The 16,715-nt window shown below is 40.7% G+C and overlaps 1 long non-coding RNA gene across 7 annotated transcripts in view; it reads right to left on the reverse strand.

Moving 5' to 3' along the window:
* LOC146052836 (uncharacterized) overlaps positions 1-16,715 on the reverse strand; it is a 52,550-nt gene that overhangs the window by 13,331 nt on the left and 22,504 nt on the right. For 4 of the 7 annotated variants that reach the window (XR_014467696.1, XR_014467695.1, XR_014467693.1 and 1 more), the window contains 6 exons: positions 10,225-10,418; positions 9,529-9,732; positions 8,655-8,858; positions 3,826-4,019; positions 3,130-3,333; positions 274-472 (listed from right to left, as the gene is read on the reverse strand). This is a non-coding gene — a long non-coding RNA (uncharacterized LOC146052836). The remainder of the gene's footprint in view (positions 1-273; positions 473-3,129; positions 3,334-3,825; positions 4,020-8,654; positions 8,859-9,528; positions 9,733-10,224; positions 10,419-16,715) is intronic. The other 3 variants (XR_014467697.1, XR_014467698.1, XR_014467694.1) reach the window with 3 other exon arrangements.

Here is a 16,715-nt window from a genome sequence, read left to right on the forward strand (position 1 = left end):
CGCTGGACCAGCCCCAGAGACTCAGAACTGTCCCCAGTCTGCAGAATTGGAATCTGAGGCAGAGCACAGTTCCGAGGTGTCAAGCTCAGAACTGGCCCACCCCCAGGAGACTCAGAACTGGCTCCAGATGCAGACCGCTCCATACTAACATGTGGTACTGTGCCAAACAGCACAAAATAAGCAAGGATGCCATACTAACAATTTTAGGGACGAAGAACAGTTTGTATTGTTGAGTGTAATCGACTACAATATTTAATATATGTCTATAGTTACCTATGCATAGAGGTCAGATAATATCTTGCCCGGCTTCTTCAGAGAAAAGTCCACCGAACTGGATTCTGATGACCGATTTTATTGTCCACCACAGTTGTTTAGAAGATCCGGACTTTAACTTCTTCTTTCGACTTTGCCAAAGGATGAAGCAAACTATTTTCTTTCAGGTATCCAAAGATCTCATTATTTAATATAGGAGCTGCCCTAGGGTAAAGTAGAAAAACTAGTAAACATAATACTTGCATGCAAAATTGGTGAAAACCCAAGACATGAGGTCAACATACCTTTGGATATTAAGCTAAACCAGCATGATGCTCTACTGACGGTTGTAGGGGGATGGGACAGGACGGGAAGCAGTGAAGGTTTTAAGGGGTATGGGACGCGCCAAAGATTTTAGGGGGTACGGGAGGCAATAAAGGTTTTAGAGGGAAGGGACGCAATGAAGGTTTTAGATGGGCATTGAAATCTGGTTTAACCTACAAATATAAACTAAGGATTTGAAATGAACGCAAACTGTAAATAGAGACTGAACAGAAGGAAACGGCCATACAGCAAAATGCCATGTCGCACGGCACCATACGGCACAACATAATGCTCTACTGATGGTTGTGGGGAGGCGGAAATCTGGTTTAACCCAGAATTTCAAAATATTAGGAATTTAAATAAAAGGTTAGATGAAAAGGAGGTGAAACGTTAGGAATGGAACCATACAGCAAAATGCCATGTCGCACGGCACCATACGGCACAACATAATGCTCTACTGATGGTTGTGGGGAGGAAGAAATCTGGTTTAACCCAGAATTTCAAAATATTAGGGATTTAAATAAAAGGTTAGATGAAAAGGAGGTGAAACGTTAGGAATGGAACCATACTCTGATGGTTGTGGGGAGGGGGAAATCTGGTTTAACCCAGAAATGGAAAATATTAGGGTTTTAAATAAAGGATAGATGAAATTAAGGTGGAACGTTAGGAATGGAACCATACAGCAATAAGCCATGTCGCACGGCACAACATAATGCTCTACTGATGGCTGTAGTTAGGCGGAAATCTGGTTTAACCCAGACGTTCAAAATATTAGGGTTTTAAATAAAGTTGATGAAAATAAGGTGGAACTTTAGGAATGGAACCAAACAGCAAAATGCCATGTCGCACGGCACCATACGGCACAACATAATGCTCTACTGATGGTTGTGGGGAGGCGGAAATCCGGTTTAACCCAGAATTTCAAAATATTAGGGTTTTAATAAAGGATAGATGAAAATGAGGTGGAACGTTACGAATGGAACCATACTCGGATGGATGCAGGGAGGGGGAAATCTGGTTTAACCCAGAATTTCAAAATATTAGGGTTTTAAATAAAGTTTAGATGAAAAGGAGGTGGAACGTTAGGAATGGAACCATACAGCAAAATGCCATGTCGCACGGCACCATACGGCACAACATAATGCTCTACTGATGGCTGTAGGGAGGCGGAAATCTGGTTTAACCCAGAATTTCAAAATATTAGGGTTTTACATAAAGTTTAGATGAAAATGAGGTGGAAGGTTAGGAATGGAACCACTCGGATGGTTGTAGGGAGGCAGAAACCTGGTTTAACCCAGAATTTCAAAATATTAGGGTTTTACATAAAGTTTAGATGAAAATGAGGTGGAACGTTAGGAATGGAACCATACAGCAAAATGCCATGTCGCACGGCACCATACGGCACAACATAATGCTCTACTGATGGTTGTGGGGAGGCGGAAATCTGGTTTAACCCAGAATTTCAAAATATTAGGGTTTTAAATAAAGTTTAGATGAAAAGGAGGTGGAACGTTAGGAATGGAACCATACAGCAAAATGCCATGTCGCACGGCACCATACGGCACAACATAATGCTCTACTGATGGCTGTAGGGAGGCGGAAATCTGGTTTAACCCAGAATTTCAAAATATTAGGGTTTTACATAAAGTTTAGATGAAAATGAGGTGGAACGTTAGGAATGGAACCATACAGCAAAATGCCATGTCGCACGGCACCATACGGCACAACATAATGCTCTACTGATGGTTGTGGGGAGGCGGAAATCTGGTTTAACCCAGAATTTCAAAATATTAGGGTTTTACATAAAGTTTAGATGAAAATGAGGTGGAACGTTAGGAATGGAACCATACAGCAAAATGCCATGTCGCACGGCACCATACGGCACAACATAATGCTCTACTGATGGCTGTAGGGAGGCGGAAATCTGGTTTAACCCAGAATTTCAATATATTAGGGTTTTACATAAAGTTTAGATGAAAATGAGGTGGAAGGTTAGGAATGGAACCACTCGGATGGTTGTAGGGAGGCAGAAACCTGGTTTAACCCAGAATTTCAAAATATTAGGGTTTTACATAAAGTTTAGATGAAAATGAGGTGGAACGTTAGGAATGGAACCATACAGCAAAATGCCATGTCGCACGGCACCATACGGCACAACATAATGCTCTACTGATGGCTGTAGGGAGGCGGAAATCTGGTTTAACCCAGAATTTCAATATATTAGGGTTTTACATAAAGTTTAGATGAAAATGAGGTGGAAGGTTAGGAATGGAACCACTCGGATGGTTGTAGGGAGGCAGAAACCTGGTTTAACCCAGAATTTCAAAATATTAGGGTTTTACATAAAGTTTAGATGAAAATGAGGTGGAACGTTAGGAATGGAACCATACAGCAAAATGTTATGTCGCACGGCACCATACGGCACAACATAATGCTCTACTGATGGTTGTGGGGAGGCGGAAATCTGGTTTAACCCAGAATTTCAAACAATTAGGTTTTAAATGAAAGCAAATGAAAAAGGACCGATACGTAAAATGTAGCAAAAATATTTACCTGTGCGTTGAAGTCAATAATCATCTCCTCCATCAGCTTCACAGACACAAAAGTTTGCAGCAATGTACCCCGATGTCTGTTTGTAATGTCCACCAAAAAGTCATCTTTAGCGTTTATAGATATTGCCATGGTCTTCTAACTTCGCCAGTTGATTAAGCCATTTTCTTTGAGTGACCCAAAAAATTTAGATATTCTATAGAGTAGCTGCCATAGAAAGAAGAGGAAAGAGTTTTATATAGTTTAGAGACTTAACTAGTCCTGAAAAGGTCTTTTGGCACACCACAATTAATAAATGACACCAAGAAAGAAACATACTGCAAACGGAAACATTACAGCACACCACATACGTTTAGAAAGGAAAAAAAATAAATAAAAACAATTTGGATTTTAAAAGTGAGGCAAGCAGTGAAATGAAGTCTAGAAAATAATCACACAGCACAACACGATGGCGCATGGCCCCAAAATGCACAGCACGATTGCATACTGAAAACTTAACCCACGCACTTTAAACTATTAGTATATTGTTGAAAAGTAAGCTGGATGTTAAAAAAAAAAACAACCTCATGAAGGCACAATGCCACACCATAGAGACTAAACATTCTGAAATACATACAAGATTTGAAATGTAACCAAGCAGGAAATGGGATAGATTATGATACGAAAGGAAGACCGTAATGTGAAACTTGCTATATTTACCTGTGCATTGAAGTCCGAAAACTTCTTGTACAGCATCAGAGACATCTGCAGCACTGATTCCTTAAACACGCTTGTAATGTCCACCACCATGACATCCATGATTTCCACAGTGATTGAAGACATTGGCTCTCTTGCTGCATTGCAAATGGATGAAGAAAACCATTTTCTTTCAGGAACCGAGAAGAGTAGCTCCCCTAAGTAAGAAGGGGTAATAATTATAGTTAATGCTAAAGAAAATAAAGTTAAAAGTAAACTTGGAAAATGCCTTAAAGGATGTCAACATACAGAACTGGATAAACAGTGAATCTAAACTTAAAGACTAAGATGGGGAACCTTTCTATAGTATAGTAAGGAAAAGCTGGCACATTACATTGCTGCAAACTCAAGAGAGGTAGGTTACAGCACAACAAATCATGCTGCCATACTTTTGGAATGACTGAAATATTCACAGAAACCTTTGTATATTGAGAAAACAAGCTGCACATAGGACTGAAACTGCCAGGGAGGCAGCTTCCAGTATAGCATCACAAAGCATGATGCCATACTTGTGAGTTTATGACCAAAAGTCATAGAAACCTTTATATATTGAGGAAAAACAAGCTGCACATAGGACTGAAACTGCCAGGAAGGCAGCTTCCAGTATAGCATCACAAAGCATGATGCCATACTTGTGAGTTTATGACCAAAATAGTCATAGAAACCTTTATATATTGAGGAAAAACAAGCTGCACATAGGACTGAAACTGCCAGGAAGGCAGCTTCCAGTATAGCATCACAAAGCATGATGCCATACTTGTGAGTTTATGACCAAAATAGTCATAGAAACCTTTATATATTGAGGAAAAACAAGCTGCACATAGGACTGAAACTGCCAGGAAGGCAGCTTCCAGTATAGCATCACAAAGCATGATGCCATACTTGTGAGTTTATGACCAAAATAGTCATAGAAACCTTTATATATTGAGGAAAAACAAGCTGCACATAGGACTGAAACTGCCAGGAAGGTAGCTTCCAGTATAGCATCACAAAGCATGATGCCATACTTGTGAGTTTATGACCAAAATAGTCATAGAAACCTTTATATATTGAGGAAAAACAAGCTGCACATAGGACTGAAACTGCCAGGAAGGCAGCTTCCAGTATAGCATCACAAAGCATGATGCCATACTTGTGAGTTTATGACCAAAATAGTCATAGAAACCTTTATATATTGAGGAAAAACAAGCTGCACAGAGGACTGAAACTGCCAGGAAGGCAGCTTCCAGTATAGCATCACAAAGCATGATGCCATACAGTACTTCTGGTTTTATGATAAAAATGTTCATAAAAACCTTTGGATTCTAAGAAAATACAAGCTGGACATAGGACACTGAAAATAGTTTGTATGGCTGGGTGTTCTCTATTAGGAGATCAAGGAAAACGCAGCTGGATCGGGTACCGACATCAGTAAGCACATAACTGTTAATACCAAGTTGTACGGTGCCATACACCAAAGCATCAGACAGTCAGCCGCCATACTAATGGAATTAGTGATGCTGATAATAGATTACACCCAAAAATACAAGCTATTTGCATTTTAGAGGAACGCAGATTCCAGGACTGAAACTGCCAGGAAGGCAGCTTCCAGTATAGCATCACAAAGCATGATGCCATACTTGTGAGTTTATGACCAAAATAGTCATAAGAACCTTTATATATTGAGGAAAAACAAGCTGCACATAGGACTGAAACTGCCAGGAAGGCAGCTTCCAGTATAGCATCACAAAGCATGATGCCATACTTGTGAGTTTATGACCAAAATAGTCATAGAAACCTTTATATATTGAGGAAAAACAAGCTGCACATAGGACTGAAACTGCCAGGAAGGCAGCTTCCAGTATAGCATCACAAAGCATGATGCCATACTTGTGAGTTTATGACCAAAATAGTCATAGAAACCTTTATATATTGAGGAAAAACAAGCTGCACATAGGACTGAAACTGCCAGGAAGGCAGCTTCCAGTATAGCATCACAAAGCATGATGCCATACTTGTGAGTTTATGACCAAAATTGTCATAGAAACCTTTATATATTGAGGAAAAACAAGCTGCACATAGGACTGAAACTGCCAGGAAGGCAGCTTCCAGTATAGCATCACAAAGCATGATGCCATACAGTACTTCTGGTTTTATGATCAAAATGTTCATAAAAACCTTTGGATTCTAAGAAAATACAAGCTGGACATAGGACACTGAAAATAGTTTGTATGGCTGGGTGTTCTCTATTAGGAGATCAAGGAAAAAGCAGCTGGATCGGGTACCGACATCAGTAAGCACATAACTGTTAATACCAAGTTGTACGGTGCCATACACCAAAGCATCAGACAGTCTGCCGCCATACTAATGGAATTAGTGATGCTGATAATAGATTACACCCAAAAATACAAGCTATTTGCATTTTAGGGGAACGCAGATTCCAGGACTGAAACTGCCAGGAAGGCAGCTTCCAGAATAGCATCACAAAGCATGATGCCATACTTGTGAGTTTATTACCAAAATAGTCATAGAAACCTTTATATATTGAGGAAAAACAAGCTGCACATAGGACTGAAACTGCCAGGAAGGCAGCTTCCAGTATAGCATCACAAAGCATGATGCCATACTTGTGAGTTTATGACCAAAATAGTCATAGAAACCTTTATATATTGAGGAAAAACAAGCTGCACATAGGACTGAAACTGCCAGGAAGGCAGCTTCCAGTATAGCATCACAAAGCATGATGCCATACAGTACTTCTGGTTTTATGATCAAAATGTTCATAAAAACCTTTGGATTCTAAGAAAATACAAGCTGGACATAGGACACTGAAAATAGTTTGTATGGCTGGGTGTTCTCTATTAGGAGATCAAGGAAAACGCAGCTGGATCGGGTACCGACATCAGTAAGCACATAACTGTTAATACCAAGTTGTACGGTGCCATACACCAAAGCATCAGACAGTCTGCCGCCATACTAATGGAATTAGTGATGCTGATAATAGATTACACCCAAAAATACAAGCTATTTGCATTTTAGGGGAACGCAGATTCCAGGACTGAAACTGCCAGGAAGGCAGCTTCCAGTATAGCATCACAAAGCATGATGCCATACTTGTGAGTTTATGACCAAAAGTCATAGAAACCTTTATGTATTGAGGAAAAACAAGCTGCACATAGGACTGAAACTGCCAGGAAGGCAGCTTCCAGTATAGCATCACAAAGCATGATGCCATACTTGTGAGTTTATGACTAAAATAGTCATAGAAACCTTTATATATTGAGGAAAAACAAGCTGCACATAGGACTGAAACTGCCAGGAAGGCAGCTTCCAGTATAGCATCACAAAGCATGATGCCATACTTGTGAGTTTATGACCAAAATAGTCATAGAAACCTTTATATATTGAGGAAAAACAAGCTGCACAGAGGACTGAAACTGCCAGGAAGGCAGCTTCCAGTATAGCATCACAAAGCATGATGCCATACAGTACTTCTGGTTTTATGATCAAAATGTTCATAAAAACCTTTGGATTCTAAGAAAATACAAGCTGGACATAGGACACTGAAAATAGTTTGTATGGCTGGGTGTTCTCTATTAGGAGATCAAGGAAAACGCAGCTGGATCGGGTACCGACATCAGTAAGCACATAACTGTTAATACCAAGTTGTACGGTGCCATACACCAAAGCATCAGACAGTCTGCCGCCATACTAATGGAATTAGTGATGCTGATAATAGATTACACCCAAAAATACAAGCTATTTGCATTTTAGGGGAACGCAGATTCCAGGACTGAAACTGCCAGGAAGGCAGCTTCCAGTATAGCATCACAAAGCATGATGCCATACTTGTGAGTTTATGACCAAAATAGTCATAGAAACCTTTATATATTGAGGAAAAACAAGCTGCACATAGGACTGAAACTGCCAGGAAGGCAGCTTCCAGTATAGCATCACAAAGCATGATGCCACATGGACTGAACATTTGGAAATTAACAAAATGCCATGATGCATGGCACAGCAGTATGCTCTACTGATGGATGAAGGGATTCTGAAAACTGGTTACACCCAACAATACAAACTATTACAACGAGAAGAAATGCTGTAGAAAAATAGAAGGCGTGGTGAAAAATCTGGCGGCCGGTTGGGCGGCACTCATGACTGAAAGTGGCTTGTCATCTACATGGGTCAAAGGATGCTAAGAGCTGGCACCTGAAGCAGAACGCAGAAATGGAACCCAAAGCTAAGAACTCATAAATGGAACCTGCAGCTCAGCACTCAGTACTTGAAGCACTGAGAACCTTGACGAGCTACAAAAACTCATAAATGGAACCAACCTTGGAAACTCATAACTGGAACCAGCTGCAGAAATGGAATCTGGGGCCAAGAACGCAGCGCTGAGTAGTATAACTGAAGGCGCAAAACTGGAACCTGTAAACTGAGAACTCAGAAACTGACACCTGACAAGTGCCCCCGGCCGGGTAGTACCTGGAACCAGCCACAGGCACTCCAGCCTGCATGATCAAGCATCAGAAATGGGGCGCTGGACCAGCCCCAGAGACTCAGAACTGTCCCCAGTCTGCAGAATTGGAATCTGAGGCAGAGCACAGTTCCGAGGTGTCAAGCTCAGAACTGGCCCACCCCCAGGAGACTCAGAACTGGCTCCAGATGCAGACCGCTCCATACTAACATGTGGTACTGTGCCAAACAGCACAAAATAAGCAAGGATGCCATACTAACAATTTTAGGGACGAAGAACAGTTTGTATTGTTGAGTGTAATCGACTACAATATTTAATATATGTCTATAGTTACCTATGCATAGAGGTCAGATAATATCTTGCCCGGCTTCTTCAGAGAAAAGTCCACCGAACTGGATTCTGATGACCGATTTTATTGTCCACCACAGTTGTTTAGAAGATCCGGACTTTAACTTCTTCTTTCGACTTTGCCAAAGGATGAAGCAAACTATTTTCTTTCAGGTATCCAAAGATCTCATTATTTAATATAGGAGCTGCCCTAGGGTAAAGTAGAAAAACTAGTAAACATAATACTTGCATGCAAAATTGGTGAAAACCCAAGACATGAGGTCAACATACCTTTGGATATTAAGCTAAACCAGCATGATGCTCTACTGACGGTTGTAGGGGGATGGGACAGGACGGGAAGCAGTGAAGGTTTTAAGGGGTATGGGACGCGCCAAAGATTTTAGGGGGTACGGGAGGCAATAAAGGTTTTAGAGGGAAGGGACGCAATGAAGGTTTTAGATGGGCATTGAAATCTGGTTTAACCTACAAATATAAACTAAGGATTTGAAATGAACGCAAACTGTAAATAGAGACTGAACAGAAGGAAACGGCCATACAGCAAAATGCCATGTCGCACGGCACCATACGGCACAACATAATGCTCTACTGATGGTTGTGGGGAGGCGGAAATCTGGTTTAACCCAGAATTTCAAAATATTAGGAATTTAAATAAAAGGTTAGATGAAAAGGAGGTGAAACGTTAGGAATGGAACCATACAGCAAAATGCCATGTCGCACGGCACCATACGGCACAACATAATGCTCTACTGATGGTTGTGGGGAGGCGGAAATCTGGTTTAACCCAGAATTTCAAACAATTAGGTTTTAAATGAAAGCAAATGAAAAAGGACCGATACGTAAAATGTAGCAAAAATATTTACCTGTGCGTTGAAGTCAATAATCATCTCCTCCATCAGCTTCACAGACACAAAAGTTTGCAGCAATGTACCCCGATGTCTGTTTGTAATGTCCACCAAAAAGTCATCTTTAGCGTTTATAGATATTGCCATGGTCTTCTAACTTCGCCAGTTGATTAAGCCATTTTCTTTGAGTGACCCAAAAAATTTAGATATTCTATAGAGTAGCTGCCATAGAAAGAAGAGGAAAGAGTTTTATATAGTTTAGAGACTTAACTAGTCCTGAAAAGGTCTTTTGGCACACCACAATTAATAAATGACACCAAGAAAGAAACATACTGCAAATGGAAACATTACAGCACACCACATACGTTTAGAAAGGAAAAAAAATAAATAAAAACAATTTGGATTTTAAAAGTGAGGCAAGCAGTGAAATGAAGTCTAGAAAATAATCACACAGCACAACACGATGGCGCATGGCCCCAAAATGCACAGCACGATTGCATACTGAAAACTTAACCCACGCACTTTAAACTATTAGTATATTGTTGAAAAGTAAGCTGGATGTTAAAAAAAAAAACAACCTCATGAAGGCACAATGCCACACCATAGAGACTAAACATTCTGAAATACATACAAGATTTGAAATGTAACCAAGCAGGAAATGGGATAGATTATGATACGAAAGGAAGACCGTAATGTGAAACTTGCTATATTTACCTGTGCATTGAAGTCCGAAAACTTCTTGTACAGCATCAGAGACATCTGCAGCACTGATTCCTTAAACACGCTTGTAATGTCCACCACCATGACATCCATGATTTCCACAGTGATTGAAGACATTGGCTCTCTTGCTGCATTGCAAATGGATGAAGAAAACCATTTTCTTTCAGGAACCGAGAAGAGTAGCTCCCCTAAGTAAGAAGGGGTAATAATTATAGTTAATGCTAAAGAAAATAAAGTTAAAAGTAAACTTGGAAAATGCCTTAAAGGATGTCAACATACAGAACTGGATAAACAGTGAATCTAAACTTAAAGACTAAGATGGGGAACCTTTCTATAGTATAGTAAGGAAAAGCTGGCACATTACATTGCTGCAAACTCAAGAGAGGTAGGTTACAGCACAACAAATCATGCTGCCATACTTTTGGAATGACTGAAATATTCACAGAAACCTTTGTATATTGAGAAAACAAGCTGCACATAGGACTGAAACTGCCAGGGAGGCAGCTTCCAGTATAGCATCACAAAGCATGATGCCATACTTGTGAGTTTATGACCAAAAGTCATAGAAACCTTTATATATTGAGGAAAAACAAGCTGCACATAGGACTGAAACTGCCAGGAAGGCAGCTTCCAGTATAGCATCACAAAGCATGATGCCATACTTGTGAGTTTATGACCAAAATAGTCATAGAAACCTTTATATATTGAGGAAAAACAAGCTGCACATAGGACTGAAACTGCCAGGAAGGCAGCTTCCAGTATAGCATCACAAAGCATGATGCCATACTTGTGAGTTTATGACCAAAATAGTCATAGAAACCTTTATATATTGAGGAAAAACAAGCTGCACATAGGACTGAAACTGCCAGGAAGGTAGCTTCCAGTATAGCATCACAAAGCATGATGCCATACTTGTGAGTTTATGACCAAAATAGTCATAGAAACCTTTATATATTGAGGAAAAACAAGCTGCACATAGGACTGAAACTGCCAGGAAGGCAGCTTCCAGTATAGCATCACAAAGCATGATGCCATACTTGTGAGTTTATGACCAAAATAGTCATAGAAACCTTTATATATTGAGGAAAAACAAGCTGCACAGAGGACTGAAACTGCCAGGAAGGCAGCTTCCAGTATAGCATCACAAAGCATGATGCCATACAGTACTTCTGGTTTTATGATAAAAATGTTCATAAAAACCTTTGGATTCTAAGAAAATACAAGCTGGACATAGGACACTGAAAATAGTTTGTATGGCTGGGTGTTCTCTATTAGGAGATCAAGGAAAACGCAGCTGGATCGGGTACCGACATCAGTAAGCACATAACTGTTAATACCAAGTTGTACGGTGCCATACACCAAAGCATCAGACAGTCAGCCGCCATACTAATGGAATTAGTGATGCTGATAATAGATTACACCCAAAAATACAAGCTATTTGCATTTTAGGGGAACGCAGATTCCAGGACTGAAACTGCCAGGAAGGCAGCTTCCAGTATAGCATCACAAAGCATGATGCCATACTTGTGAGTTTATGACCAAAATAGTCATAAGAACCTTTATATATTGAGGAAAAACAAGCTGCACATAGGACTGAAACTGCCAGGAAGGCAGCTTCCAGTATAGCATCACAAAGCATGATGCCGTACTTGTGAGTTTATGACCAAAATAGTCATAGAAACCTTTATATATTGAGGAAAAACAAGCTGCACATAGGACTGAAACTGCCAGGAAGGCAGCTTCCAGTATAGCATCACAAAGCATGATGCCATACTTGTGAGTTTATGACCAAAATGGTCATAGAAACCTTTATATATTGAGGAAAAACAAGCTGCACATAGGACTGAAACTGCCAGGAAGGCAGCTTCCAGTATAGCATCACAAAGCATGATGCCATACAGTACTTCTGGTTTTATGATCAAAATGTTCATAAAAACCTTTGGATTCTAAGAAAATACAAGCTGGACATAGGACACTGAAAATAGTTTGTATGGCTGGGTGTTCTCTATTAGGAGATCAAGGAAAAAGCAGCTGGATCGGGTACCGACATCAGTAAGCACATAACTGTTAATACCAAGTTGTACGGTGCCATACACCAAAGCATCAGACAGTCTGCCGCCATACTAATGGAATTAGTGATGCTGATAATAGATTACACCCAAAAATACAAGCTATTTGCATTTTAGGGGAACGCAGATTCCAGGACTGAAACTGCCAGGAAGGCAGCTTCCAGAATAGCATCACAAAGCATGATGCCATACTTGTGAGTTTATTACCAAAATAGTCATAGAAACCTTTATATATTGAGGAAAAACAAGCTGCACATAGGACTGAAACTGCCAGGAAGGCAGCTTCCAGTATAGCATCACAAAGCATGATGCCATACTTGTGAGTTTATGACCAAAATAGTCATAGAAACCTTTATATATTGAGGAAAAACAAGCTGCACATAGGACTGAAACTGCCAGGAAGGCAGCTTCCAGTATAGCATCACAAAGCATGATGCCATACAGTACTTCTGGTTTTATGATCAAAATGTTCATAAAAACCTTTGGATTCTAAGAAAATACAAGCTGGACATAGGACACTGAAAATAGTTTGTATGGCTGGGTGTTCTCTATTAGGAGATCAAGGAAAACGCAGCTGGATCGGGTACCGACATCAGTAAGCACATAACTGTTAATACCAAGTTGTACGGTGCCATACACCAAAGCATCAGACAGTCTGCCGCCATACTAATGGAATTAGTGATGCTGATAATAGATTACACCCAAAAATACAAGCTATTTGCATTTTAGGGGAACGCAGATTCCAGGACTGAAACTGCCAGGAAGGCAGCTTCCAGTATAGCATCACAAAGCATGATGCCATACTTGTGAGTTTATGACCAAAAGTCATAGAAACCTTTATGTATTAAGGAAAAACAAGCTGCACATAGGACTGAAACTGCCAGGAAGGCAGCTTCCAGTATAGCATCACAAAGCATGATGCCATACTTGTGAGTTTATGACCAAAATAGTCATAGAAACCTTTATATATTGAGGAAAAACAAGCTGCACATAGGACTGAAACTGCCAGGAAGGCAGCTTCCAGTATAGCATCACAAAGCATGATGCCATACTTGTGAGTTTATGACCAAAATAGTCATAGAAACCTTTATATATTGAGGAAAAACAAGCTGCACAGAGGACTGAAACTGCCAGGAAGGCAGCTTCCAGTATAGCATCACAAAGCATGATGCCATACAGTACTTCTGGTTTTATGATCAAAATGTTCATAAAAACCTTTGGATTCTAAGAAAATACAAGCTGGACATAGGACACTGAAAATAGTTTGTATGGCTGGGTGTTCTCTATTAGGAGATCAAGGAAAACGCAGCTGGATCGGGTACCGACATCAGTAAGCACATAACTGTTAATACCAAGTTGTACGGTGCCATACACCAAAGCATCAGACAGTCTGCCGCCATACTAATGGAATTAGTGATGCTGATAATAGATTACACCCAAAAATACAAGCTATTTGCATTTTAGGGGAACGCAGATTCCAGGACTGAAACTGCCAGGAAGGCAGCTTCCAGTATAGCATCACAAAGCATGATGCCATACTTGTGAGTTTATGACCAAAATAGTCATAGAAACCTTTATATATTGAGGAAAAACAAGCTGCACATAGGACTGAAACTGCCAGGAAGGCAGCTTCCAGTATAGCATCACAAAGCATGATGCCACATGGACTGAACATTTGGAAATTAACAAAATGCCATGATGCATGGCACAGCAGTATGCTCTACTGATGGATGAAGGGATTCTGAAAACTGGTTACACCCAACAATACAAACTATTACAACGAGAAGAAATGCTGTAGAAAAATAGAAGGCGTGGTGAAAAATCTGGCGGCCGGTTGGGCGGCACTCATGACTGAAAGTGGCTTGTCATCTACATGGGTCAAAGGATGCTAAGAGCTGGCACCTGAAGCAGAACGCAGAAATGGAACCCAAAGCTAAGAACTCATAAATGGAACCTGCAGCTCAGCACTCAGTACTTGAAGCACTGAGAACCTTGACGAGCTACAAAAACTCATAAATGGAACCAACCTTGGAAACTCATAACTGGAACCAGCTGCAGAAATGGAATCTGGGGCCAAGAACGCAGCGCTGAGTAGTATAACTGAAGGCGCAAAACTGGAACCTGTAAACTGAGAACTCAGAAACTGACACCTGACAAGTGCCCCCGGCCGGGTAGTACCTGGAACCAGCCACAGGCACTCCAGCCTGCATGATCAAGCATCAGAAATGGGGCGCTGGACCAGCCCCAGAGACTCAGAACTGTCCCCAGTCTGCAGAATTGGAATCTGAGGCAGAGCACAGTTCCGAGGTGTCAAGCTCAGAACTGGCCCACCCCCAGGAGACTCAGAACTGGCTCCAGATGCAGACCGCTCCATACTAACATGTGGTACTGTGCCAAACAGCACAAAATAAGCAAGGATGCCATACTAACAATTTTAGGGACGAAGAACAGTTTGTATTGTTGAGTGTAATCGACTACAATATTTAATATATGTCTATAGTTACCTATGCATAGAGGTCAGATAATATCTTGCCCGGCTTCTTCAGAGAAAAGTCCACCGAACTGGATTCTGATGACCGATTTTATTGTCCACCACAGTTGTTTAGAAGATCAGGACTTTAACTTCTTCTTTCGACTTTGCCAAAGGATGAAGCAAACTATTTTCTTTCAGGTATCCAAAGATCTCATTATTTAATATAGGAGCTGCCCTAGGGTAAAGTAGAAAAACTAGTAAACATAATACTTGCATGCAAAATTGGTGAAAACCCAAGACATGAGGTCAACATACCTTTGGATATTAAGCTAAACCAGCATGATGCTCTACTGACGGTTGTAGGGGGATGGGACAGGACGGGAAGCAGTGAAGGTTTTAAGGGGTATGGGACGCGCCAAAGATTTTAGGGGGTACGGGAGGCAATAAAGGTTTTAGAGGGAAGGGACGCAATGAAGGTTTTAGATGGGCATTGAAATCTGGTTTAACCTACAAATATAAACTAAGGATTTGAAATGAACGCAAACTGTAAATAGAGACTGAACAGAAGGAAACGGCCATACAGCAAAATGCCATGTCGCACGGCACCATACGGCACAACATAATGCTCTACTGATGGTTGTGGGGAGGCGGAAATCTGGTTTAACCCAGAATTTCAAAATATTAGGAATTTAAATAAAAGGTTAGATGAAAAGGAGGTGAAACGTTAGGAATGGAACCATACAGCAAAATGCCATGTCGCACGGCACCATACGGCACAACATAATGCTCTACTGATGGTTGTGGGGAGGAAGAAATCTGGTTTAACCCAGAATTTCAAAATATTAGGGATTTAAATAAAAGGTTAGATGAAAAGGAGGTGAAACGTTAGGAATGGAACCATACTCTGATGGTTGTGGGGAGGGGGAAATCTGGTTTAACCCAGAAATGGAAAGTATTAGGGTTTTAAATAAAGGATAGATGAAATTAAGGTGGAACGTTAGGAATGGAACCATACAGCAATAAGCCATGTCGCACGGCACAACATAATGCTCTACTGATGGCTGTAGTTAGGCGGAAATCTGGTTTAACCCAGACGTTCAAAATATTAGGGTTTTAAATAAAGTTGATGAAAATAAGGTGGAACTTTAGGAATGGAACCAAACAGCAAAATGCCATGTCGCACGGCACCATACGGCACAACATAATGCTCTACTGATGGTTGTGGGGAGGCGGAAATCCGGTTTAACCCAGAATTTCAAAATATTAGGGTTTTAATAAAGGATAGATGAAAATGAGGTGGAACGTTACGAATGGAACCATACTCGGATGGATGCAGGGAGGGGGAAATCTGGTTTAACCCAGAATTTCAAAATATTAGGGTTTTAAATAAAGTTTAGATGAAAAGGAGGTGGAACGTTAGGAATGGAACCATACAGCAAAATGCCATGTCGCACGGCACCATACGGCACAACATAATGCTCTACTGATGGCTGTAGGGAGGCGGAAATCTGGTTTAACCCAGAATTTCAAAATATTAGGGTTTTACATAAAGTTTAGATGAAAATGAGGTGGAAGGTTAGGAATGGAACCACTCGGATGGTTGTAGGGAGGCAGAAACCTGGTTTAACCCAGAATTTCAAAATATTAGGGTTTTACATAAAGTTTAGATGAAAATGAGGTGGAACGTTAGGAATGGAACCATACAGCAAAATGCCATGTCGCACGGCACCATACGGCACAACATAATGCTCTACTGATGGTTGTGGGGAGGCGGAAATCTGGTTTAACCCAGAATTTCAAAATATTAGGGTTTTAAATAAAGTTTAGATGAAAAGGAGGTGGAACGTTAGGAATGGAACCATACAGCAAAATGCCATGTCGCACGGCACCATACGGCACAACATAATGCTCTACTGATGGCTGTAGGGAGGCGGAAATCTGGT

Source organism: Crinia signifera, unplaced genomic scaffold, assembly GCF_055691185.1.
Source record: "Crinia signifera unplaced genomic scaffold, ASM5569118v1 HAP2_SCAFFOLD_129, whole genome shotgun sequence".
In the NCBI taxonomy this organism is placed as follows: domain Eukaryota; kingdom Metazoa; phylum Chordata; class Amphibia; order Anura; family Myobatrachidae; genus Crinia; species Crinia signifera.